At 34.5% G+C, this 27,586-nt stretch overlaps 1 protein-coding gene across 4 annotated transcripts in view; it reads left to right on the forward strand.

The window, feature by feature from the left end:
• Positions 1–27,586, forward strand: part of Mdga2 (MAM domain containing glycosylphosphatidylinositol anchor 2) — a 760,082-nt gene that overhangs the window by 205,345 nt on the left and 527,151 nt on the right. The gene's annotated exons all lie outside the window — the stretch shown is intronic.

The following is a 27,586-nucleotide window of genomic DNA, read 5'->3' on the forward strand; positions in this document are numbered from 1 at the left end:
AGGCAACTCTATACAAGCTAGTGGAAATAGACAAGTCCAACAACAACTACATTGCAGAGTGAGAAATGTCTCAGTTGGTATGTGCTGAACACCCAGAGGAACACATGAGACCTGGAGTCGGTTCTGATTGTCTTCCAGCCGATTCAGGTACAGCAAGTGTAGATCAAAAGTTCAGACTCTGAGCCAATGCTTCCTCAAGAAGTAAACAGACCAGTGGATGTTCTGTATGGTTTCTCTGGAAGCATGGGTTATTACAGAAAAATATAACGGTTGCCCCAGAGAGTATGGTGCCTGCATCTTCCTGTTCTTCTCCTTTTCATTCCACCTATGAACCTCAACTGGGGTCCCCTCTAAGGAGGTTAAAAGGAAAATGACATTTTTCTTGCTTGTCCATACTTCTAGAAATGTAATAGATGTAGCATGTATATAATTCAGTTTGTATATAAGCATGAAACTTAACATTATCAGTCCCCATTCCACTAGAATGTCAGAAGTATTCTTCTGGGACTAGAAACTTCATCCATTCCCTGAATCCTGAATTTCTTCTCTGCTATTTATCTTTACAAGAAGGGGGAACTCTCAAAAAATCTGTGAAAATCATAGACATATTCATGGGTAAATTTTCTTTGTAAATTTTACTACGTAGAAAATCATAAGTGATGCCTGTTAACTGCTGAAGTGTGGAGTGTGTGGAATGCATGTGTCCAGCCTGAAGAGGCCTTTGGTGATGAAAATGGGCTCTCTAACTAGCTGTAAGAAAGACAGGAGGAGGAAAATGGCCCTAGAAAAAGGCTGAAGGTTTTAGATAGGTCAGTTGAGAACACTGTGTAGGTTTTCTAAGAAGAAACTGAGTGATGTAAACATTCATGGATAAGCTACATTCTGCCAAATTCATGAAGGAATGAATTTGAGAAAGATGAGCCCAAATGTATAAAGTCCAAGAAGGGCCCTTTTTCGGTAACCTGGTCATGAGGGAATGGAATCATCCAGCACCATGTTTTTGGCAGGAACATAATGCCATATGCTCCTCAGTACAAGAGAGGTTTGGCAGGACTGATATTCTTCAATAAGCCCTTAATATCTGCAAGTCTTTGCTGTGAATGAAAATTATAATTTATGGTGACGTGGGGGGATTTTAGAGAATAAATTAAACATTTTTATGAATGCAATGATAGTCATACCACATAAGTCATAGACAATGCTAAGCCAGGTAGTTAAATTGGGGGTAATGCGTACTGTGAGTGAAAACTCCTGATGCTTAAGAATGCCAAATTCTAGTTTGTGCTCAGACTTACTGCTCTGGTCCCCACTCCAGAAACCAAACCCTCATTGGCATGTATGCTGGGGCAGAAATGTGCACAATGCTGCATTCAGGATATGATGGAAAATCTGGGGAAAACATATAGCAGCCAAAAGTACTCGCACTGCAGAAATGCCATTCAAGAAATGCCTGGTAAAACAAAAAGAAAATATTGGCTTAGTTAAAAATTAAGGGGGTCTGATAATTTTAGGAAGTTGCAGCTGTGCTCCTCCTTGTGAATGGAACTTCCTCTACAGCTAAATATAGTACTGATTGTATCACCCACATGAAGTACAATTGTATATTGAGGTATTGGTTTTAAGTAGAGCATTACAAGTTCCCCCATCTTGAAATATTAGAGTCTTGAGTAACCAAGTCCACCTCATGCAAAAATATCAATTTGAACTAAAACTAGACAGAACTATAAAGGAGCCAAACAGAATCAGCCAACTCAACACAAGCTATTTTACACTCCTTATATATCTCTGTAATGTACTGATCATCTTAGCCATCATCAGGGTATCCTGTAGTTACATGTGAAATACTTTGGTTTAAGTAATCAATATAAAATTTTGGGTTAGTTCTATCTGCATACCAAACATGATTTTTCTACTTTCTTTGACTTCCCAGAAATAGTCTAGAATTATTAAAAACCATCTGACCAAAACTTAGATTGTATGTGACATTTCCAATTGAAAAGCCACTTGATAAGATAAACTCAGAAGACAAATTCACCCCAGTTCTATGAGATATAGTATCTTTAGTTTGTTTTTAAAATACTTGAAAGGGCAACATTGATAGTTTTAGCAGCATGAAACTCTCATATTTAACAAGTTATTGGACACTGTTTGACACTTTCAAGAATCTGTATCTGAATACTATTGTGACTGTTGAATTCTGGCCAAAATTGAAAGTAGCTCAAGGAAAGTGTTATGGCAAAGGACACCTCTTCAGTAATTGATAGGTTACTCTTAAATCACTACTTCCTAAAACATTGGGTCTGGACATATAGTCATAACAAAAATATTGCTTTTTGCTATCAAAATAACTCATTCATATTTTCAGATACCATTTTTTTATTTTTAGAGAAATGTTTACCGCATATTCTCTTGATTAAGCAATGGTTCAGAAATAATTTGAGAATATTACATGGATAAATATGCCCACCATGAATGAATTTACAAACAAACACATGCAAAGTTTTAGCACTGACTGATGATTGTTTCACTGACCATATCTCAGCCTCTGTTGTCTGAAGCTTCAACTGATTCCTGAATTAGCACATGCATTAGCTTCCTGCACAACTAGATGAGATACTTAAATAGCAGAGAAAGTTCTGTCTGCTTTGAATAACAAAGAGATGATTTCATTTTTCTCAGTGTGCTTACAATTCAAGTCTACAGACTTATTCCATTTTCATGGAATAACAATGTAAATGGCAGCATCCGCCCCACAGCACTTCAATTCTCTGACATCCTGAATCCAGAATTTCTTATTTCTTTTAGTGAATAGTTTTCCAAATGTCTCCACAGTCTGAATTTAGGTTTTATTAAGCTTCAGGGAACATTTCCATTAAGACATGGGCTACTTCAAAACTGGCATTAGTCATCTTAATTATTTTATAGAGTATAAATATTTTTCAAAATGATCTTAAATTAGTTTAATTCTCTTGTCTTCTCTATTTTTCTATGCATTTTGTTTTGAGAATCAAATAGTAGTTTCTCCAAAAAAATTCCATCATATGGAGGTTACTTACTTCTTTTCTCAATTCAATTCTTAGTGGTTTCAGAAGACAGTCTATGTAAAAAATCAGGTAGAATGGACAGCTGCTTCTACTTCCCAGAAGGATAACTGCTGATTCTAAGGTTTCTGTATCTAATATTACCAAAGCGCTTTCAATGAAAAGTTATTTATTGTGGTTATGACTATTTTATAATTACCTATATTAGTGTTTCCTCTCACTTTCCCCCTGAAACTTTCTCTGCTCTGTTTGCACTCTGCCCTTTCTCTTTGGGCAATTATGACTACTGTGTCAATACAGGACTTTCCCATGTAACCATGAGGCACCTTTCTGAGAGTATGGAGACTAAGTCATGCCTCTTCGTCTCTGGATTCTGGATCCTGGTAGTTAGCATAGCTCCTGGCTCATACCAAGTATTTGATAAGCATGGAAAGAATGAAGGAAGCTATATTATTAGTGTTTGGCTCCTGACTGGCAACCAACCTCTAAAATATTCTTTTTTTTTTTTAAGAGAGAGTGAGAGAGGAGAGAGAGAGAGAGAGAGAGAGAGAGAGAGAGAGAGAGAGAGAGAGAGAGAGAATTTTTAATATTTATTTTTTTTTAGTTCTCGGCGAACACAACATCTTTGTTGGTATGTGGTGCTGAGGATCGAACCCGGGCCGCACGCATGCCAGGCGAGCTACCGCTTGAGCCACATCCCCAGCCCCTCTAAAATATTCTTTACTCAATCTTTATACCTCCCATCTGCTTATACCTATGTCAACCAACAGAGTAAAATAAAGACGATGGCTGCAAATTTAAACTTCCAAAATGTTTTCTTAAAAAAAATCCATTAGAGTTTTTTAATTAAACTATGTGGAATTCACAAGTGATATCAAGATGGAGAGGGTGATTTTCAAAGGACTCACAGTTTCTTTCTGTCAAGTTTTGTATTTGAGATAAGCATTTTTTGTTTTGTTTTTGTTTCTGTCTGTCCCTCCCTCGCCACAAAGGGTTACAGAAAATATCAGGTAATTCATAAAGCATTTGTTTCTGTAAGTGAAACTAGTAGTATATCAGCAGACTGAGATCTTTTAGCATTGTTTTCAACTAAATACACCATGGAGAAAATGCTGTACAAGTGAATAAGATAAAACAGGAGCAAGAAAATACACATGAAATAACTTGAATATACAGATTCTTATCCCAGGGCTTGTAAATCTTCATTTGGCAAGTACATATGAAATATTTCAACTGCTGGACAAAATTGACAGAGCTGCAACATTATATATATGCAGGATATTTCCACAGTTATCAAAATGGATATTAATTCAGTAATATCTGTATAACTCTGAACATTAAATGCACCTTTATTTTGTGTACAGACTTTTCATACATTTTTTTTAACCACAAAAGTATGATCTAAAAAAACCCCAATAACAGACCCAATTATCTTATGAAGTCTTTAAAAAACAAACACATTCACAAACATCCATAAATTTGCCTAATCATTTATAGTGTGCTTGGACCTCATGGATAATGTTTTCAAAGAATTGGTCACTTATGTTCAACTTCATTGGATTATCAAACTGATATAAACCAATGTGCTGCCTACATGTATAACTCTTAATTTCATTCCTTTAAATAAATAGGTATGCCTCAGATGTTAATAAAGGGCTTTGAAAGAGAGAAGGCTTTATAGATGAATATATAACGAAAAGCTGCATTAGGTCAATTTAAAAAGGTTCCTTTAGTGCAGGACTTTTCAGATCTTTTAGTTTACTCAAGTATATTATGAATTAGTATTCAAGATTAATAGAATATAAACAAATCCTGATTTTTCAATGACTTGTTCTCTGTGTTTATACATTTTTAGCTCATTTTTACCATGAATTTCAAAAATTTGTGTAACAAAGTACAATTTATTTTTATAATAAAACAATAATATTAGTTCAGAAATGTGTTATAAATGGAAAAAAAGCATTTCAGGAAAGATTTTATGCATATGAGTGTCTTATTTTTTTAAATAAATTTGAAAATTTTGTATGAGTTTATTTTTCCCATATAAACTACATGATTCAAACATATATGGAGTCTGTTGTCCAACACTGAGTTATCAGTCTTTGCCTATAATGATCATTGTAACCTCCAATTAATTGTTTAAAGATTATATATTCTAACTAGGAGTTAGTGTGTGTGCACACACATATGTATGTATATACATATAAAGTATATACATTATATGTATGGAATATATATAATATGCACACATATATACACCTATTAATATAAATATGGAAAAGAGGGAATTATCTACCTGATTGTGCTTTATCACAATAGGGCTAATCCTGCCAAATCAAAACAGATAATGACATAAAAGCAATAACAACTATAAATAATTGATAAATTCTTAATGTCTGAAAAATTCTACACTCTACACCCTATATACTTATTCATCCTTCATTGCATTTTATAGTTGTTGAACCTAAAACTGAATAAATTAACATGCCCCAGGTCAAACAGCTGAACAGGTGGCACCAGGATTTGAATTTAGATGTCTTACATGTAGACATTTTGAATGCTGCTATCATTTGAATAAATAGGTTTTCATCATTTGGAAGGCTTTAAACTGCAGCAGAGGGTACTATTCAAGTGCATACTGGATATAGGATCTTCTATGCATAAAAAGAAACAACTTTTGATTTCCTCTGTGAAGAGTAGGTTGGAGCTGGATGTGTAATCATGCTTCAATCAAATAATATTATGACACCCCTTGTTTTTCTTTCTCATGAAAAAATTTTATTTAAGTATTTAAAAATTTCTAATCCCCAGTAAAAATATTCTACCCACTCAATTTATATGTACTTTCTTTAATTTAGCCTAAGGAACACAGATGATAGCAGATAAATCTGCAAGATGACTGGAGAAGGCACACTTGGTAAGGACACAGATGTAAATATGATACTCTGTCTGATCCCTACCATCCACTCAGTAGATAATTCCTCTTAGCAAGAAGAGGAATTACCTTCGACTCTTAATTTATAATTTCTGATCGGTTCATCAGCACATTTTAATGGTCGAACTTCCAAATATATTCTGAATCATTATACATCTCTGCATTATCTCCTAGACTACTGCAAGGGCCTCATATTTTCAACATAGTAAAGGCTTTTACAAATCTACCTAAGATTTTGCCACTGTCTTACTTTCTTATTTTTCAGTATCAGTCAAATCCAAACTGTTTATCAGAGTCAACAGGGCACTTGTGATATTTGCCCTGTCTTCCTGTCTGTCTTCAACTCCATTTTCCCATGCACTCACTATACTCTGGACACAACTGTGCTTTTCCCTCCTACCCCAGGGACTTTGAATTTGCTTTATGATCTAAATGCTCTTTCTCATCATTTTTATCCAGGCCTCTCTTGCAATCTACAAGATATCTATGCAATTTTCTCATCTCTTGCTTCTTCTTAACCACAATATCCTATCACACTATTTTACTTTCTTCTGAGAACTTATCGTTACATGAAATTATTGTTTTCACTCCATCTTTCCCATAGAATGTAAATCTTATTTTTTTCTTGATCACTAACTTATCCTTAGGTCCAAGAGATATTGTCGCCTGAGATATTGAGGAATTCAACGAAAAGTCTTATAATAAAAGAATAATGCACAGAATCATGATTAATTATGGCATTAAGCATGAGGGCATGAAAAAGCCAATGGACAAAAATTGATGTGTAAAGTTTGTACCTAAAGTGAATTGTGAGCATTTGATAATTCACAGCACAGAGATGCAGATGATGATGAATGCTTTATAACAAGAGCAAGACTACGCCAGAGCAGAATGCTGTAAGGGAAGAGTGCCACGAAAAGACAGGTCTGCAGAACATGAATATAATGTGAATGAAATGAAGGAAAATTCCAGTAGATGTAAACCATTATGTGAGTTATATCTAAGAATGACTGTGATTTTCTTGGAAAGAACTGAAAATTAAATCAATATCTCTCTGTATGTGTATATGTGAATATACACATATTTAGTCAGAGGAATATAGACATACAACTACATAAACAGGTAGACATTATATCCTTTAGCAACAAATACATGAACATAAATATTAAAAATGAAATACCATTTACAATCACTTAAAAACAAATATATATTTTTTATATAGAAACTATATATTTTATGTAGAGATACTATTTTTTACTTTTTTCTTCATTGTCAGTTTTGGTAGACATCTGTCAGTTTTGTTTTTCTTTAAAAATAAATATATGATGCTTGAATGTGTGTGTGTGCGTGTGTGTGTGTGTGTGTGTGTGTGTTTAATTTATCTCGAAGGGGGAGAAAGAGAGCAAGCAAGAGTTCTCTGTTCATAATAAAAGCTCAAAGTAGAGCAGGCTGTACCAGTAGGTTTTATTATTTGCATTTAACTGATGATACTTAGATATTAGAATACAAAACTTAGGTGTGAGAGTTTTGAACTCAAGAAGCTTGACATTTATGTCTTTATATGATAGCATTTTTCATGTTGAAATAGAAGCATGGTCTAATTAGTAGGAATCAAATAAACACTTGATTTTGAATTTCTTCTTCTTTGGCTAATCAGGGTTTCCTTAGTTTGTGGTGAGAATAAAAAGTCCTATATTTCTTTTAATGTAAGGATATGATACCTAATTGAAATCTTAAAAACAACCTATTTCAAGAATTTTAGCAAAATATATTAAAAAACTTAGAATTGCACCTTAATCTTTTCAAATGTGAGAATGACTGAATGAAACTGATAAGGTATTCTCTGGATTAATTATCCTCACTCATAAGTAACATACATGACACATTGAGCTAAAAAGTGTGTTTTTAAAATTTTTTTACTGTTTTCCAATTCTCTATTGGGTTTTAAGTGGCACCAACAATATAATGATGCTTTTTTTTTTTTAAGGCAAGATATCTCTAGGAAAGTTTCCCTGTGAGCTGATCAGCAATTTGAAATAGCTATTCAAAAAAAAAGGAAAGAAAAATCTGGCCAGATCAATAAATGTGCTGCAGTGAAATCAAGGAATAATTTATCTTTCTTAGAAGTTTAGTACCAGTTTATTTCTTTCTTAGGTTGCAGCTAATCCATAGATCTAGACTAACTGCATGATAAATTTTAATCTTGGCATGTTCACACGATAGATCTCTTAATAATGAGAAGCACATCTCTCACACAATCTGTGCTGAATCAAATGTTTAGCAGAACTAGGTAAAGCTTCCCCTAACTCACTGCTCATTGACAATTTCTAAGAGAGAAAGAATCGCTAGACAATTGAAACAAATGCACCACTTGAGAAAGTATCTGGCATCACATTAAGTCCCAAGAAAAAGAAAAATGTTTCTGCTTTTCTGACCTATCTCTTGGCTCCCACCACCTAGCTTAGTGATGATTACTCATCTGCAGTTAATTTTTGCTTCCATTGAAAATGTGGTGAAAACTGCAGAGAGTAGGGGTGGTTATGTGTTTGTGTTTATATTTGAACAATAAAAAGGGAGGGCTTGGCATAAAGATTTATTTTTTATTAATAATCTTAATTAAATTAGTAAGTACTAGGAATATTTAGAATATAGTAGTCTCCGGTTTTGATATGTTTCAAAACCTTCAGTGGATGCCTGAAACCATGGCTGGTACTAACACCTACATATACCGCTATTTTTCTTTAGATACAGAGCTGTGAGGAGTTTTTTTTTTCATAAATTAAGCTCCAAAAGAGACAGATAGAAACAATAATAGAACAGTTATCACAATATATCAAAAGTTATATGAAAGTGATATGCATGTGGTCTCGCTTAAAATATACTGTACTCTAATTCCTGTTGTAACAATGTGAAATGCTACCAGGCTTATGTGAAATGACTAAGTGAGATAGACTGATGTAGGCATTGTAACCCTTGAGATACAGCATTAGGATTCCTTGATACCACAGCAGGCACTCAGATGGCTGCCATGGGTACTAAGTGACTAATGGGCAGGTAGCAGATCAGTGTGGACACACTGGACAAAGAGATGATTCACATCCCAGGTGGGATGGTGCAGAGTGACACAAGATTGCATCACTGTATTCAAAAGAATGCACAGTTTAAAACTAATAGTTTATTTCTACAACTTTATAGTTAATATTTTTCATATAATTGACTTCAGGTAAATGAAATTTCAGAAAGCAAAACCTCTGATAAAGGGAATCTATTGTGGTATTGAAAATGTAGTATTTGTATACCCTAACAGCTAAAAATCTTTGTAATCCTTCCCTTCTTTTTATTTACCATGCCCAAATTCTCACTGTTTGGTAGCCAAAGATCACACTAATATTCCTAATTCCTTCTCTGTGTTACATCAATTTCAGTTTCAGTTTTATATGATTTTATACATATAAAAATAACTAATTGAATAAATAAATGAATTGGGTAAAAGTAAAAATTATTTCTTCATTAATTGTTTTAGTCAGTAAAATATACAGTAAATGAAAGAAGTAAAAAAAAAATCATTAGCTCACCACTGTAATAAATACCATAGATCAAATCCCTGAAGGAAATCAAATTAGTGAGCAAGAATATAGAGGACAGAAGCAGGATTTCTCCACAAACACTGTGCAACAGAGAGAATAATATACTGCCAAAGATGCCTATGTCCTAGATAGCAAAACCTGTATATAAATGTTACTTACATGGCCAAGAAAAATTAAGGTTGGGAGTGTATTTTAAATTGCTAATCTTGCTAATTGGTTGACCTGAAAACTAGGAGATCATCCTAGATTATCTGAGTGGGTACCCTTTAATCACGATGAAGAGGAGGTCAGAGCTAAGCAGTGTAAGAAGGGCTTTCAAGATGGAGATTCTCCCTGAGCCTGCAGAAAGGAGCTGAGCCCTGCTGTACCCTAATTTTCTTCCAGTCAGACCTGTGTCTAAAAATACTGCAAGATAACTAATGTACTATTTTAAGCTAAATTTTCTGTAATCTATTATGACAGCAATAGAAAATTGACACAATTATGAATTACATGAGAAATAAAGGTTTATGGTAGAGAATCCCATGACATAAAAAAAAATCTATATTTTTGTTCACTCCGTGTAGTAAAACATTCGATCATAGTTTTGATAAATGTTCTGTAGCCATGTTATATGTTGGCATAATGAGAAGCTGGGTGGAGGGCCAATGGGAATTCTATATTCTTTTGCAATTCTTTGGTAGTCTAATAGTGTATCAAAATGTACATATAAAAATATATATATATTCATATGCACATATATTAAAAGGCTCAGAAACAGTATAGTAACATTGGTCTAAAATTAGCATTATTTTCTTGTGCTTGCTAGAGAAAGTATGCTTTTAAATGACACTTTAGTGAAAAATATCCTAATACTCCTCAACATCCCTGAACAGTTAATTTTACTTTCTATTCCTGGAAGATTCTAAGCCTCTTTGGCTTTTCTGTGTGTTTAAAGTTTTCGTTAGTCTTAGCTATTTCATTGATGACATAGTCACTAGTACTTTGAATGCCTCCTATTAGAAACTTTTTAGGCTTTGTTGGTGATGTTTACTATTATTTTGTACTTTTAGGTGATTTTTTCCATATTATTTTCTACTAAAATTATATTTTTTATCTGACTTTAATTTATTGTCTGAGTGATTGTGCATTATTTTTTTTTGCCAGGTAGAACTAAAAGTCACAACCCCCAAATCTGAAATTTGTAATATGAATATCAGTCTTGGTACAAATTCTCCTTATAAGACTTTAACATTGAACCATATTTTTCAAGGACAAGGATTTTGCAAATTTACAGAAATACACAAGGGATTAAAGAGACTTATCAGATAAGCTAAATTTAAATTGCCTGATAACTTTAAATGAGAAATTCTGTTTAAAGGTCTACCTTGGGAGCTGCTCTAATTCCCATCACACTTAGGCCGCTTCTTTGCTGGATCCCCATAACTCTTTGCCTTCAAATATACCCCAACTTTCTCTCCGCAGCCCAGTTGCCTTCTCCTACAACATGAGATGCTTTTTTGTCATCTGTTTCCTTGAGAGTTACAAAAATTAAAAATGAGATTATTGGTTGTTTGCTTTGGATTATTAGTAGCTGGTCAATGGGAGAGCACGTGGACCACGAAAGTATTCATCTGAGGCTATGAAATCATGACATTTTCCTTGTGTAAAACAGAAACATGAAGAGACCAACATAGACATGTATTGCTCCTGCATAAGGATCTCTAGCTCCACTTTGCCTTAATGTGACAATATGAGAGATCCCATGTAATATGTAGAATTTCACCATTTGCTTATATGATAACCAGAATCACGGTTATCATAATCATTCATGTCTAGGGATGATGTACTTTAATGGACAAATGAGTTTAAGTGAGGATAAAGTTCCGACAACAGTGGAAAGAGGCAGGATATTAAAAGAACACTAAATTCAAAATAAATTGGTTCAAATTTTGCATGTTGGATGAATTTGGGGAAACTGAATAATCACTCTGGACCTCAATTAAATTGTGTCTTAAAAATTAAGAGATGAGGGGCTGGGGTTGTGCCTGAGTGGTAGAGCACTTGCCTTGCATGTGTGAGGCACTGGGTTCGATCCTCAGCACTACATAAAAATAAACAAAGATATTATGTCCATCTACAACTAATATAAACAAAAAAATTAAGAGATGAGCTGAGCATGGTGGAGGAGAATTGTAAGGCACTAAGCAACTCAGTGAGACCCCATCTCTAAATAAAATACAAAATAGGACTGGGGATGTGGCTCAGTGGTCAAGTACCCCCTGAGTTTAATCCCTGATAACCCCTACCCTCCAAAAATTTAAGAGATGATTAATGAAATAAATTGTGTGTTCTCACAATACTGTGTATCTACACATACATCTTTTGATATTATTTAGCTTTGACAATATCTATAAAAATTCAATAGAAATATTAGGTTGAGTTCTACACATGATTCATTAAAAGGTACAGTAAGTAAGAAAATAAATAATCCCAGTACAGGTAGAAAACATCTTAATTTTCAGTTTTTGTCTTAAGAGCATAGGGATGAAGGGAGATAGGGAGAAGGATAAGGAGAGGGGATGAACAAGACGCAGAGGGGGAGAGAGAAAGAGGAAAGAGAGAAAGGGAAAGAGAAAATGAGAATGAAAGAAAGCCAGCTCTGAGTTCAAATCAAGACTAAAAATTTGTAGCCACATGACCTTGGACAATTTTTTTAAAACAATTCTGTACTTTCTTTACTGGTCAAATGCGGCAGTCCGGCTGCAGCAGAATAACCAGGGGGTGACGAATAACTTGTGTACGTTGATGCAGCAGGAATGGAAGCCGTTTTGTAGACAACAGAGCTATTTATACATTTTGCACAGCTTATCTTAATTAGCATAAACTAGATACATCAGTCAACCAATCAGGAATCTCCACACTTAATGGCTTGCTTTTGTTACTTCTCAAACCACTCCCTCTGACATTTTGCCAGGCACCATCCAGACTTGTTTACGAACTCTAACATTTCTCTGGCAAAATATCACGTGTTATTTTGACTTGTCTACAGACCTTAACAGTCAAATGAGTCCCTGATGATTGAGATGAGCAATACATGTAAAGCATTTATCTTAGTATATGATACATAGAACCCAGCTTTAATAAATGTTAATTTCATCACTATTTCTAAGTATTGGTAATAGTTAATCTCAGTATGGGGGAGGTAGAAAATTAACACAGAGATCTTAATTACATAGGATTTAAAACATTTTGCAAACACTTTTGCTTTTTTTCTAGTCAATATGGACAAAATGATTAATTTAGATTTAATTCATAATACCAATAGATAAGAAATTTATTTAATATATAAATATGTTATATACATGAGTCATTAGAATGAGAAAAAATACAGAAAACAAAGATGTGTGTATCTAGATACTGGAAAAAAGCTTATTTAAGCAAGAAAATATCCTGCACATACATACAAGAGATTACAACTGGCAATTTAATTATGAGTGGGAAGGAACTGGCAAAATAATTACTTAAGAGTAACTGCAGGTAAAATCTGTCTCTCTGAGTATCTATTGCTCATCTATCATTTTTTTTCTTTTCTATTCCAAATGATTATAAACCCTTTAACTGAGCTGACATGAAAAAGCCTTCCGTCTGCCTTTCAAGTTGTAACATTTGAGAGAAGGGGACATATTTAATTATGCAAAATTTTAGACACTTTTTTTTAACATTTGGTTTTAATGTTGTCACCACTTAAATGGATTTCTAAAAATAGTATAGGAATGGAGACAATGCAAAAGCAAACATATGTACCATAGAAATGATAATGTAAAAAGTTAGAAAACTCCAGATTTAATATTTGAATGGAGGAAAGAAAACTCAATGTAAATATGCCTTCAATTTAAGCTACTTTCTCATATTAGACTTCTCTTAAGTTTGCTTTTTTTCCTCCTCCCCTCAGAGATATCAATTGATATATATTTGGTGTCCACTAATGGTGGACAGTGATATATCTGTGGTTTGTACAACTCAAAGAACTTTTATGTAAATAAATATTTTCATTAAAATCAGTGTGATATGATTTTTTTTTAATCCAAAAAAGTCACTTGTAGTCCATGCAGCACTGTTTCACTTTTCTTTTCAGCTTGGTACAGGGATAGAAGGTAATAAAATATATGCCAGTACCCATCTTTTCCTGAAAACACATATCACATTGTGCAAAGTTGCTTGTTTTGTTTGAGGATTCAGGGAACCAACTAGAGAAGACAAGGTCCTTCACCACAGTTTGCAGTTTGGTTTAGGTCAATTGGTCTTGGCTCCTTGATTCATCCAATTACACAGAAAAAGAGATTTTAAACCTTTTACACCTTTTGCAGAACAGGATTGACATGTTTTCCTTTTATCTATAGGGATGCAAAACAACAATAACCAAAAGGGTCTCCTGAAAGCACCATTCATACATCCTGATAGAAGAAAATTATCCTATGATGCCTTTTTTAAAAAATAAATTCTCTCTCCCTTAACCCCCCTTTGCACATTGGCTTTGCACCGGAGGAAAATGGGAGTGCTTATATAAATGAATGTCTTACATTAGCAAGGTCTTTTCCACCTATCAAAGCCTATAAAACCTATGGCTTCCTGAGATAAGGATTATAATGAGAAAATGACTCTTGACAATGGTCAGTGTCTTGCATGCAATTGAACCCATCTGGCCTAATGTGTCCCTTTCCATCAGCTCTAAATTTCGGTGTCTATGTTTTATACCACCAAGAAGAAAATGCCAACATATTTTTAGAGGACTGTTCTCTTCCTCTCCCTTTTCCTCCTCTCCCCTCTCCTCTCCTCCTACTTTTCTTTTCATTTTTACTATGCTCAGAGTTAATTAAAAGACCTTTTTACTAACTCAGTATGTAAATGTTACCCAAATGGAGAAGTTTTGGAGTCACAGTAGATACTGGCATGATTAAAATAGAATACCAGGAGCTATTTTAGACCTAGTGTGTTTCTTTCCTTTCACATTTTAATCTTCATCATTCATCTTTATCTTGTCACATGAGCATATTATTGTGGCAGACTTGTTTCTGAAAAGATATAAATGTGAAATGGTGTCTTGTCATTACCACGCTTAAATTGTTTGAGTCGCTTTCCATTTAAAATCATCATCATTTAGGAAAAGTAATTTTAAAAAAATGATTATAAATATTAGGCTTAACCACACATATGTTTGTTTATGCATATCTGCACATGTGGGGGCAACTTATGAATTATCTGATTGCATTATCTGCTCTTTGTTAATCTACCATCTAAACCCTACACTTGTATAAATTTCACAGTGGCTTTTACTTTACAGTTAGAGCTCACCACCTTTTTATTATTTAAATCATATTTTTGCTAGATTTTATTCACAACAGAAGGTTTATATATTATTATCTTTTTGCAATTTTTGTATTATCTTTCATATTTTATCTCCATCTATTTCCTTAAAGAAAATTTAGCCTCTGATAAATATTCCTGGCCCCAGAGAGGACAAAAGCCTCTGTCCCCTGAGGAAATGGTCCTCTTGGAAAAGTATTTCTTATCCCCAGTTGGATTATCAAACCAATTCCATAATTATCAATTTAAATGATGAATAATCACCATGCTTTATGAATGATATAATATATATTCAGGTATATAGTATGCTTTCTTTACATGATTGCAACACAAATTAACTCATTTAGTTAAATAAATGTACCTGATGCTAAACTAAGGGTATTTAAATAAGCCCTGAACCTATACAAGGAAAGGGTAAGGAAATGACATGACTGGTAGACACAATACTATAAAAGCAATAAATCTAGTGAATTTAGTTCATTCTTAGGTGCTTGAGTATGTTCTCCAGGAGAAGGCTAATGGACAGAGATGTTTAAAACATTTTTTTCTCATAATTACTTGAAATATATTTAAGGTTTTAGTTATCTTTCTTTCTTTGGGTCAATGACTTCTTTTGGGTTTATTAGCCTACCATGAATAGTTTTTGGCATTTTAATAAGTAAATCTCTGAGAAAACCAATATGGGAAAGTTCTTTGCTAAATTCTTCTCTGACATGTGAGCAATATTGATAATATAGGGACAGTGTGATTATGTCCTGTGCCTTTGCATTTCATATCACTTCAGCCTGAAATCCTCCTTCCTTGCTGATACTCCTTTGCTGGTATTATTTCCCAAAGTGAGTATCAATATAAATCCAATTCTGTCACTAGCAGATGGATAAATGATACAGCTGTGTTAAAGTGAATGACTAGCTCAAAGTTGCACTTCTAAAAATAGATGGGAATTATTTAGTTATGTGCCTGAATCCTCCTTGAATTTAATCTCTCTTTAATTTTCTTTCTTTTTTTAAAGGAAAGAATTTTTTTAATACCTTTATTCTATTTATTCATTCGTATGTGGTGCTGAGGATTGAACCCAGGGCCTCACATGTGCTAGGCCAGCACTCTACCACTGAGCTATCGCCCCAGCCCCTCTCTTTAATTTTCTAATCTACAATCTCTCTGTAGGTCAGAAACTGAATATAATTCTACTTTTTGTATCCAGAATTCATAGAGTGTTTAGAGTTTAGAAGTATTTAATAATGATTGTTGAGGAACTCTTTACAAGGAGCTGATTTAGATAACAACACTTCTGATGTCCTCCTTGTTCTCTCAGACCAAGTTTATATCACTGTCATATTTGCTAGATATAGTGCTTGGAAAGTGGGATAGAAAGTAAATTGCAAAGAGATGCCAATAAATGATATCTGAATATGTATTTTCGTTGAAGTCATGAGCTATGTTCTGAATATATGCGTCCCTCTCAGATTCATGTGTTGAAATTCTAATCTCCAGTGTGATGGGATTAAGATGTTTTAGAGGTGCTTAGGTCATGAAAGTGGAGCCCTTATGAATGGGATTAATACCATAGTAACAAACCCAAGAAGGTTTATTTGCTTCTTCCATCATGTGAAGATACAGCAAGAAGGCACTTCTTGACTCTCTGGATATTCTGAAACTTTAGCTTCTTGATCTTGTACTTTTAAACCCTTAGAAATTTAAGAGATAAATTTCTAATGTCCATAAACCATTCAATCCATGGTAATTTGTTAAAGCATCCCAAATAGACTAGGACAGAAAATTGATCCACCGAGTGGGGGATTCTGCAACAAATACCTAAAAATGTGGAAGCTGCTTTAGGGCTAGGTAACAGTGGAGGCTAGAAGAGTTTTGAGATGCATTTTAGAAAAAGTCAACATTGCTGTGAAAAGACAATTAAGACGAGGGCTCAGAATAATAAGAGGGAAGCTGGAGAGAAACCTTCAGTCATCTTAGAGAATGCATGAGTAATCCTAAAAAAAAAGTTGGTGGAAATGTGGATAGTAAAGGGCATTCCATGACATCTTAGACAGATATGAAGAACATATTATTGGACAGGGAGGCAAAGGCCACCCTTGTCATAAAGTGGTTAGTAGCTTGGACCAGTTATGTTTACATCCTAGTGTTTTGTGGAAGGTAGAACTTGTGAGCAATGAAAGGCTATTTGCCTAAGAATTTTTTTTTTTTTTTTTTTTGGTACCAGGCTTCGAACCCAGGGATGCTTAATCACTAAACTGAACTACATCTCCAGCCGTTTTCTATTTGTTATTTTGGGACAGGGTCTTGCTAAGTTGCTTAGGTTCTTGCTAAATTGCTGAGACTTCCTTTGATCTTGTGATGTTCCTGTCTCAGTCTCCAGAATCTCTGGGATTATGGGTGTTCACCACCATGCCTGGAGTAATTTCTAGGTGATGTGTTAAAAGTGTTGTCTGGCCTTATTTGAATATTTGTTGTAAAATCTGAGAGGAACAATTCAGGGTGGAAACTTAAATCGAAAGAGAAGAAGGATTTAAAAATCTGTAAAGTTCTCTGCTTATCCATATTGAAGGGGATGAGAAAGGGTATTTGGGAGAGAACAAGGATATGATGAAGCAACTCAACTGCTTGATGAAGTTAGTGTGGATCTGCTACATCACCAGAAGCCTGGTGCTATTCATTAAGACAATGGAAGAAAGACCCCAAGGGCATTTCAGAAGTCATGAGGAAGAGATTCCCTTCCCATTGCAAATCCAGAATGCAAGTTCCTGGGAGTGGGGAGGGGCTAGGAACAGTTTCAAGGCTCCACTCACTCAATTATAGCACCACACTGTGCTCATTTTCCACCCCACCTGAAGCCTCAGTGGGCTCCTGGGAGCTGCAGGATGCAGGAGCCATAGCTCCAGAGAGCACAGGTGGGCAACTTTGCATGGTACATCTACTGTGGCATGCAAAGTTAATGAGTTGTGGGAGTATTGAAACTCCCACCTAGATTTTAAAGGATGCAGCCACTCTAGTGAAAGGTTCACTACAGAGAGTCTCTAGTAAGTGGAGTTGTGTGACTGTGGCCATCCCTATAATTCCAGATTGATAGAGCTACCTTCATATGACTCTAGCCTAGGAGGGCTTTGGGTACCCAGGCTCAACCTATGAGAGCTATAAGGTGGGCTCTGCCCACTATAGCCATAGAAACAGGAGGACTGGCAGCCTTAGGGGACTCCCTACTCCTATGTGTCTAGAAAGCTGGTTATTGTGTCAAATAAAAATATTCTTGAGCCTTAGCATTTTGAACTTGTCTTAGAACCTATAGCCCTTTCCATCTCTTCTGTTTTTCCTATTTAGAAGGGGAATATCTGACCTATATCTGGCCCTCCATTATATTATAAAGGCATATAACTTGTTTGATTTCTCAGATTCACAGCTGAAGAGCAGTTTGCCTCAGCATGAAAATGTACTTTGAGTCACACCCAAGTCTGATTTAAATGATATTTAGATGAGACTCTGGACTTTTAAATTTTGAATTGATACTGGAACAAGACTTTGGGGGCTACTGATATGGAATGAATGTATTTTGAATATAAGAATGACATTAATTTAGGCAGGGATAGGATGCTATGGTCAATTGATTGTGTCCTCATGTCTGCCCCAATTCATATGTTGAAATTCTAAACCTCAGTGTGATGGTGTTCAGAGGTTGGGACTGGATGCTGATTAGGACATGAGGATTGAGCCCTCAGAATTGAGATTAGTATTCTTCCAAAAGAGCCTCCACAGTATTCCATAATCCCCTTTGCCTTGAGAGGATGCAGTGGGAAGAGCACAATCCATAACCTGGAAGAAGTTCCTCACCATGCACCTGATCACAGTGTATGAGAATAAGCTACAAGATGTCAGGAGACAGAAAAGTCAGACAGTTACAGGATTGCACAGAGTGAAATTTATTTGGGGACTCATGTCTTGGGTGACAGAAAAACAGGCAGAACCCCATGATTTGGGTCAGAAATAGCTTACATAATAGTCAAGGTAAAAGTGACTTAATCCAATATTGAATTAACTTGATTAGCTCAAGCTAATATCAAAGATGACAGGCACATTCCCGGATCTGGCAGTGCCAGGGTATGGTTGCAAAAATCCACATCCTACTCCGATGGTTTTGTCTATTTTTATTATGCTTTGGCCAGGGTTACACAGGAGCCGTCATGACATTCCAGACACAAGATGGCTATAGTCACATCAAGTTGGGTACCTACATCTCAGCTCCAGAATTTCTGTTGTATTTTGTTACATGTCTTGAGTTTATTCTGTTAAGATTTATACAGAAATTTATAGTGTTAACAGGATTATTGCTTATGGAATGAAATAGTAGTCTTACTGAATTAAAACAAAAATCTAAAATAAGCCTAAAAAGTAAAATATATTAATCCACTCTGTAATGTTGAGAATAAATATATTCATATTTTACGGATATACAAATTGTATATTATATGTATATTAAATAAGGTAGATTGACTAAAATTGGTTAAATTACAGAATATAGGATGATGTTTACTACCTATGTGACTATGAGACAAAAGTCATTGGGTTTGTCACTCAGAAAACAACTCTTGATTAATCCAGGTTTCTTCTTTGTATGGCAACAACCAAAATTATATATAGTCTAAAAGAGTAATTGGTATGGTAATTGCTCTGTATTTGGATCCAGTTGGGTTTATGCAATCAAGATTCTCCTAAATAGACTTCATCATGTTAGAATAGTGACATTAATTCATTAGTTTTAAATGAAATGGATGAACTAAACAAGCCATCCTGATGAAAAATGCCCAAATTTACATGTAAATATATATAACAAGTTATACTTTAACTAAAGACATTTTCGATGATAATGAATCCTTCCTTTAAGTTCTTTTTTATTTGCAATAGAATTAAATCTGAGTTTGCAATGTTAGTAAAAAGGACGATTACATTAATTTTATGATTATTCTTTTGACTTGCTTTGATCTCTTTTTAAATATCTGTTTTGTTGCATCTAAATTTTTGTTGAGTTCTTGGTTACCTGGTTTGAATTTAAATCAGGGCATGACTTCATAAATCTTAATAATGGTCAAATGTTCAATGTAGTGGTGATGTACAGAATGAAATATGAATCAGAGAAAGTAATATTGAAAACTCCAAACTCGGGCAACTTTTACATCTACAAGCACAAATGTATGTTACCATTTCTTTAACACTCTGGCAATTCAGTGTTTTTTTTTTTTTTTTAAATTTCACTTGAATTAATGAACAAGCCCATGTTTAACATGGTCTTATTTCCATTTTCTTTTTGTGTGTGTATAGATGCACACACATAGACACACATTCTTTCTCTCTATCTCTCTGTAAACATTAGATATCTATCTATCTATATATGTGCAGTATATAGATATATATTACATAAATAAATTTATATATATTTATAAATTTATTTAGAGATACTGATTTGTAATTTACCAAAGAGTATTCTTAATACAAGTGTTTTCCAAAGTACTAGTTCTATTTTATTAATTATATACATGTAATTCTCATGATTAGTTGATAAAGTGGTCATTTTATTATACTTATACTATGTTAAAATATCCTGTCTTAGGGTAAGTTCTTAGGCCAAGGCCATATAACTTGTAAGAGATGGATCTTGGGTTACAGCAAGGTGATATCTGTTTCTAGGCAGTGTTCTTAATTACAGTGTCACAATCATGGAGATGAAGAAGCGTGATTTAGTATAAGCAGCTAGATAATGCCCTAGGAATATAACTCAGTGTCACAGAAAAGTTTTTCCATGGTATTACATTCCATTGGAATTTCTGCCTTCTCTAAATTCTTGTATGACATTTTTTCTCTTTTATTCTTTCATCCCTGAATACATGTATGTTACAGATTTAAAAATGCAATCTTATTCTGAATAGACTTTCACATCCTAAGGAGCCTGCATCTGCTCCTCTCCTTTTCTTGGAACTCAAAAGGCAATGAACATGGGTATTGGGTAGGGTTATTGACACTGATGACAGACCTGAAGCTTGACTTCCACTCCTTGAATCCTAATACATTTCAAACCTTTCTGTTTAAATGACTCTCTATCCTCATGTTTATCTGACATCCTTTGTTGACTTACAATTCTTTGCACAAGGAACATGTCATTCTGGGTTTAGTCTAATCCCAGTAAGGTGATAAATGTTTTTGCTTTCTCAACCTTTTTTTTTAAATTGACTATTGCTTTTAATTAATAGATGGACAAGAGACCTGACCAATATTTGTGATATATAGATATTTACCTTGTAAATGTTTATTGTAGACATTCAAGTTATTAATGTGTGTTTGACTCTAACCAATTATTTCATCAAAATAATTTGGAACTCTTGATCTCCCAGAATCTTTGAGGATATAGGAAATAGCTGTAGGTAATTTTTCTTTTCCCCTTCCACATTGCCATCCCTTTAAAAATAGAGATATCGTCTATCTTTAGAAATTCAAACTTCTAACACAAATCATAGTACCAAGTCACTACTTAGTGATTATCTAAGTTGAATTTTATTAAAGAAAATACTCTCAACCTCAGAGATTTACCAATTTCAATCTCTGTATGAATAATTTACAAAAGTATTTTTCTTCATGTCTAATGCTTACTTGGAGTCAAATATTTTACAGACTGTTGAAAACTTTTGTTATTTGATAGATGTTTAATATTGATAGGCTAAGTTTAATAATACCAGTTTGAAACACTGAAATATGGCTCAAATGCCTAAACAACTTGATGGAATGATATAATTCAGGTGGAATAAAAAGATCTTGAAATTACACAATTTTCTGAATTAAAATAAAAATGGTTATGAAGAAAATTATAGGAAATTTTGATGAGATGTTGATAGTTTTCAAAAGCACATTAATATCTCTCTGATACTCAGTTTCCTTTATTTGTAACATATTCAACTTTCAGTGAACACATGGATTAAAATCATTGACTTCTGATTAAGGATGTATAAAAAAAAGTTTATCTAACAGGGTTTTCCCCAGAACCTCACTTAGAAATTGCATGAGCAACATGTGGTTTGAATGTGTATACTAGTAGCATCTTAAAACCTTGGGGACTCTTTTCCAGGGAAATGTATGAGTATGATGTTGGTGACACCCTGGAGCAACTCATTCATTCCAGTCTGCATTCCTCTGCAAGTCTGCTGTCAAAATAATTTATTTTACCATGGAGTTTATAAAGTATCTTCAATCTATAGTGCTTCAATCAAAAGTGCTTTTGCAACTTGAAATATTTCCAATTTAATTTCATTTTTTTCTTCTAAATAGTTGTCTATAAAGTTCTTGTCTCATGCTTTCCCATGCCTCACATTGTTCATCCTTCCCTTTCTTCATGAAGATTGACAGATGGTTTATATCAGATAAATCAAAGACAGTTTTGAATGCCTTGATGGTTGCACTCTTTCTTCCTTCCAGAAAATATTACCAAACAAAATGGGTGCTACATCCGTTTACTAGCAGCAAGACTTCAGGAAAGCTTGTTAACAAAGCTCCATCAGGTTTCTAGTTATGTCAGATGTTAACAGTCCTAAGAGGAGTCCCTTGTTTTCAATGTCATTGTGAGGAGTGGTTAACATAGCAAGAGTGCCTGGCACATAGCACTCCATAGGCAATGTTCCAAACCTTTAGGGTTTTATCAAATGTCCTATTATGTCCAAGGTTCTGGTTTCAGGTTAAGAACCCATAATTGATGATCCATCCTAGAACATACTTTGGGGAAGCAGAATATGTGGGTTTATAACAGACCAGTGAGTTTTTTACTGTGAGCTTTCTGCTTTGCACATATTGACACTTTCCTTATCTGCTGCTTCATGAGCCTACTGCCAATTAACATTTTTAATTTCCACAAGCTTTATCTTCCCATCTTCTGTTCCTATGTAAGTTTTCCAGTTTATGATTATTGTTTCTTATTTACCAAGACCATGCTTATGTTCCTAGGGATGAAATGGAATTGCTTTGGTAAACTTGTCTTAATCATTTCTTATGGCATACAAGTTTGGGGCATATCCGCCCTACCTGAATAAGGAAATAAATGGCTTTAATTCTGTCTGTGATGATTTTTTCCAGAGTTCCAGGACATTCTAGCATGTCCCAATCCAACCACAAACACCACTAGTGCTTATGCCTCTTTTTCCTTTTTCCTAATAGCACTGTACTCTCTATTATACTCTCAAGGCTTAGAAGTATTTTTTGACTGTTGTTTAACCACTAATTCCTCCACCCCTGTGGTAAAAAAAAGAAAAAGATTTTTTTTATAGTACTCATATTATCTTACTTTTCTCTCTGCAGCCTCCCTTTTCTGATAGCCCTTACTCCCATAAGAGATTGCCTTTCCTTCCTCATAAGCTGTGATGTTCCTCTGTCTACAGGAAAGTGATATCTCCCTGCACATGAAAGAGCTCTATGCTGAGCTATCCATTTTACCAAATACATTCTAGTGAACTTTCAAGACCTGGAAGATATGTGTTTCACACAACTGAAAGGGAGTTTAGCACACTAAAGTTGAACTGCCAAAGTATATAAGATCTTCAAGGCAAGACCTGTGTCTTAAGCATCTTTTGTTTCTAACGACTGATAGAGTGCTTGATGAACAGTAGAGATTATATAAACATTTGATGATTCAATGAATAAATCAGTAAATTTAATTTTAAAACAATTTTGCCCATAAAATATCAAGTTCATTTTAGATGAAATTTGGGTAAAAATAGATTTATTTACATAGGCAATAAAATAGGGAGTGAGGACAACCTACAATTATTTTTAGAATAATAAATTTTTGAAAGGTTACTTATCAGAGAGAACATTGGGCCTTTGTTTTTTTGAAATTGGCTTACTTCACTCTGCATGCTATTCTCTAACTCCTTCCATTTACCTGAAAATGCCATAATTTTATTCTCTTTTATTTCTGAGTAATATTCCATTGTATATATATACCACAGTTTCTGTATCCATTCATCTATTGAAGGGCATCTAGGATGCTTCCACAGTTTAGCTATTGTGAATTGAGCTACTATGAACATTGATTTAACTGCATTACTATAGTATGCTGATTTTAAGTCCTTTGGGTATAGACTGAGGAGTGGAATAGCTGGGTCAAATGGTGTTTCCATTCCAAGTTTTCTAAAATAATCTCCATACTGCTTTCCAGAACGGTTGCACCAATTTTCAGTCTCACCAGCAATGAATGAGTGTGCCTTTTCCCCCACATCCTCCCCAACATTTATTGTTATTTGTATTCTTGATAACTGCCATTATGTCTGGCATGAAATAAAATCTTAGAGTAGTTTTAAGTCACATTTCTATAATTACTAGAGATGTTGAACATTTTTTTTCATATATTTGTTGATTGAATTTATATCTTCTTCTGAGAAGTGTCTGTTCAGCTCCTTAGCCCATTTATTGATTGGATTGTTTGTTTTCTTGGTGTTAAGTTTGAGTTCTTTATATATCCTGGAGATTATCCTATCCGAGGTGTGAGGTGTGTGTGGCAAAGATTTGTTCCCAAAATGTAGGCTCTCTCTTCATCTCATTGGTTTTTTTCTTTTGCTGAGAAGTTTTTTAGTTTGAGTCCATCCCATTTATTAATTCTTTATTTTATTTCTTACACTTTAAAAGGAAGATTAAAAGAAGAGTAATCTTTGTAATAATTGTTAATAATAATCTAAGTAATAATTGTTAAGGAAATCTGGGACTAATCTATGATGAGAGACATCTCTAAAAACAAATTTTCACTCCAGGCTAATTATGCATCTCTTGGTGCAAAATGGTTAAAGCTTTTAGTACCCCTGATTAATTTTAGGTCTGTCTTCTAACCAGTGATTAGAATGTAAATGGTCCTTGCTTAGGTCCTGACTAGCTTCTTGTGGAAGACAACAAATGTTAGTTGGCTTTTTTGTTACTTTTAGAATGTGGGACAAAAAAAAAATTGTTAAACAAATTGAAGCTCACAGTCTATAATGATTGCAGTGCTTGTTATTCACCAGAAACCGGTTGTTACAGGTTGCTACATAATTCCCAGGCTTTATACGGTTTTTGCAATTTACTCTTCATAAACATTGAGTCACTGCCCCCTTTTTAAAAATCTTGGGTTGCTCTAGGCTCTTTAAAATGTTACAACCCAAGGAAGTATGAAAAAAGTGGATTAAAGTCCAAAAAAGAATATCCCACAAGGACTGTCTTTTCACTGATGATGATTCTAAATTCCTGAGGTTTTATGTCTACTAAAAACAGAAACCAAAATATGAAACTGGTTTTCACATCTAGGTACCATCTAGGTGGTTGGAAATGATAGAGCCTTTGAGCAAAATGGCCTGGAGGACCTTTGATGTGTCATGAAAGATTACTCTTCTTAGAAGACTGAACTGTACCTACAGGACAGATTGAAAATGGGGAAGACAATGTGTAGCTTTTTATTAGGCTCACCTGAAAATATATAGGTTGCTTTTCTTAAAGTCCAATTTGCAGTTCAGAAAGAAAGAAAAATAAATATGTAATTTTGGGCCAGTGAGGTAAATGTTTTGATGGCCATGTGATATGTTATGATAATTAAGTGAAGCTGTCTTGGGGTGTTATGATGGCTTCCTTGAAGAAGAATCCTTCAAAATTTCGAATGTAGGTTTTAAAAATTATTTTTGAAAAAATGTCCCTTCTCATCACCTCTATTTTTGGCACCTTAGTTTAAATCTTCATCATTTCTTACATGGATCAGTGAAATAACCTCAAAACAAATGACTTGGTTTCTTTCTCTCCTCCCATCAGCATCTGCCACAATGATCCTTGAGACATTTAAATTATATCACATAATTTTGCATTCAAAATCTTTCAGTTTAAAGTTAAAGTTCCCAGGGCCAAGATGGCATTTGATGGGAGTCCCCACAGCTCTCTGACTTTGCCCACCTACCATTCAGTACCCTAACCCCCTCCTCTCCAGGCGCACAAGACCCCTGTTGTTCCTCAGAGATCTCAAATCTGTTTCAGTGTCCTCCATCAGGTTCCTCTGCCTGGAGAGGCTTCTCTCATACTGTTCACCTGGTCACTATCCTCACCTTCTTCATGTCTTTTCAAAAATATTACCTTTTTGACGAGGCCCAATCTTACCATCCTATTTAATAACCTATCAGCCTAGTCTCCTCATACAGGCATTCCTGAACCTTCAGATCTTTTTTTTTTTTTTTAAGAGAGAGTGAGAGAGGAGAGAGAGAGAGAGAGAGAGAGAGAGAGAGAGAGAGAGAGAGAGAGAGAGAGAATTTTCAATATTTATTTTTTAGTTCTCGGCGGACACAACATCTTTGTTGGTATGTGGTGCTGAGGATCGAACCCGGGCCGCACGCATGACAGGCGAGCGCGCTACCGCCTGAGCCACATTCCCAGCCCCAAACCTTCAGATCTTGTGCTCATTTTTTTTCAGAGCATTTAATACCCCATAATGTTACCTACTTTGTTTATTTTGCATTCCATATTAGGTTTCTTTTGATGTTAGGATATATTACGCAGGTGTACTGGCACCTTTGAACAGATAAAATGTCTTCATTCAGAGTGCTGGCAAAATCTAGCTCCTAGTGGAGATCTAATTATCCTTGTTGGCTGTCAGCTGTAGCACTTAGAGTCCATTCTTCACTTCTTGCCTGTAGATGTGCCTACATCTCAGAGAGTATCAATTGCTCATCAAATTCTCTGGTGTGGAGTATCTTCAATTTCCTCCTTCTATCTCTCCTCTCTTTCAATTCCAGGAAGAGAGAGTTCTCCACTGTTATAAAATCATATGACTAGGTTAGGTTCACCAGATGTATCTGGATAATCTTTCTGTCTTAATGTCTATAACCTCGATGACATCTACACATCCCTTTGCTAGGTATGGTAATGAATATTTTAAAATATTGTGGTGATCTATGAAGAACTCAAAAAAGTTCAGTTGGAAGAAAGGCATTATAGATGAATATACAAAGAATAAAGATAGCTAATAAAAGTAATAAGTGATTAACTGCATTATTAAGAAAATAATTAAAAATAAAGCAATGGATTTCATTTTGTTTTTCAAGAGTAGTAAGCAGTGTTTAAATAATTATGCTAAGTATTTGTTAGGGTGCCATGAGTTGGTGATACAGGAACAACCAGAAGGTGTATAAATCACTGCAATCTGGAAAGTGAAAACACAACCACGCTAAACAAAAATGCATATGCCAGAAACTTTCACATAGATGCTAAGTTTTAGTCTATTAATGCACAATGGAGAACTCATGCCTAATGAAAGAGAAACTTGAATCAAAATTAATGTGCAGACCTATTCACTACAGTGTGAGAAGTAAATTGGAAAAAATCTATATGAAGTCCTAATAAGGGCCTTGATGGCATATGACAAATCATATTGTAGTTTTAATTAACAAGAAGATGTTCATAATATTTTAAATGAAAAAGAAATTAGAAAGTTCACATATAGAATATAGATTCCTAAATTTGTACTTTATATACAACAAAAGAAAAGCATAAAAATGCCAAATAGTGAGTGAGTGTCCCTAGAGAGAGTGGTTATATATGAATTTTATGTTCTTTGTACATTTATGACACATTATAATTCTGTTCAGCCAGGATGTATTGCTTTAATATTCAGGGGGAGATTATTTAAA

The sequence above is a fragment of the Ictidomys tridecemlineatus genome, chromosome 5 (assembly GCF_052094955.1).
Source record: "Ictidomys tridecemlineatus isolate mIctTri1 chromosome 5, mIctTri1.hap1, whole genome shotgun sequence".
NCBI lineage: Eukaryota > Metazoa > Chordata > Mammalia > Rodentia > Sciuridae > Ictidomys > Ictidomys tridecemlineatus.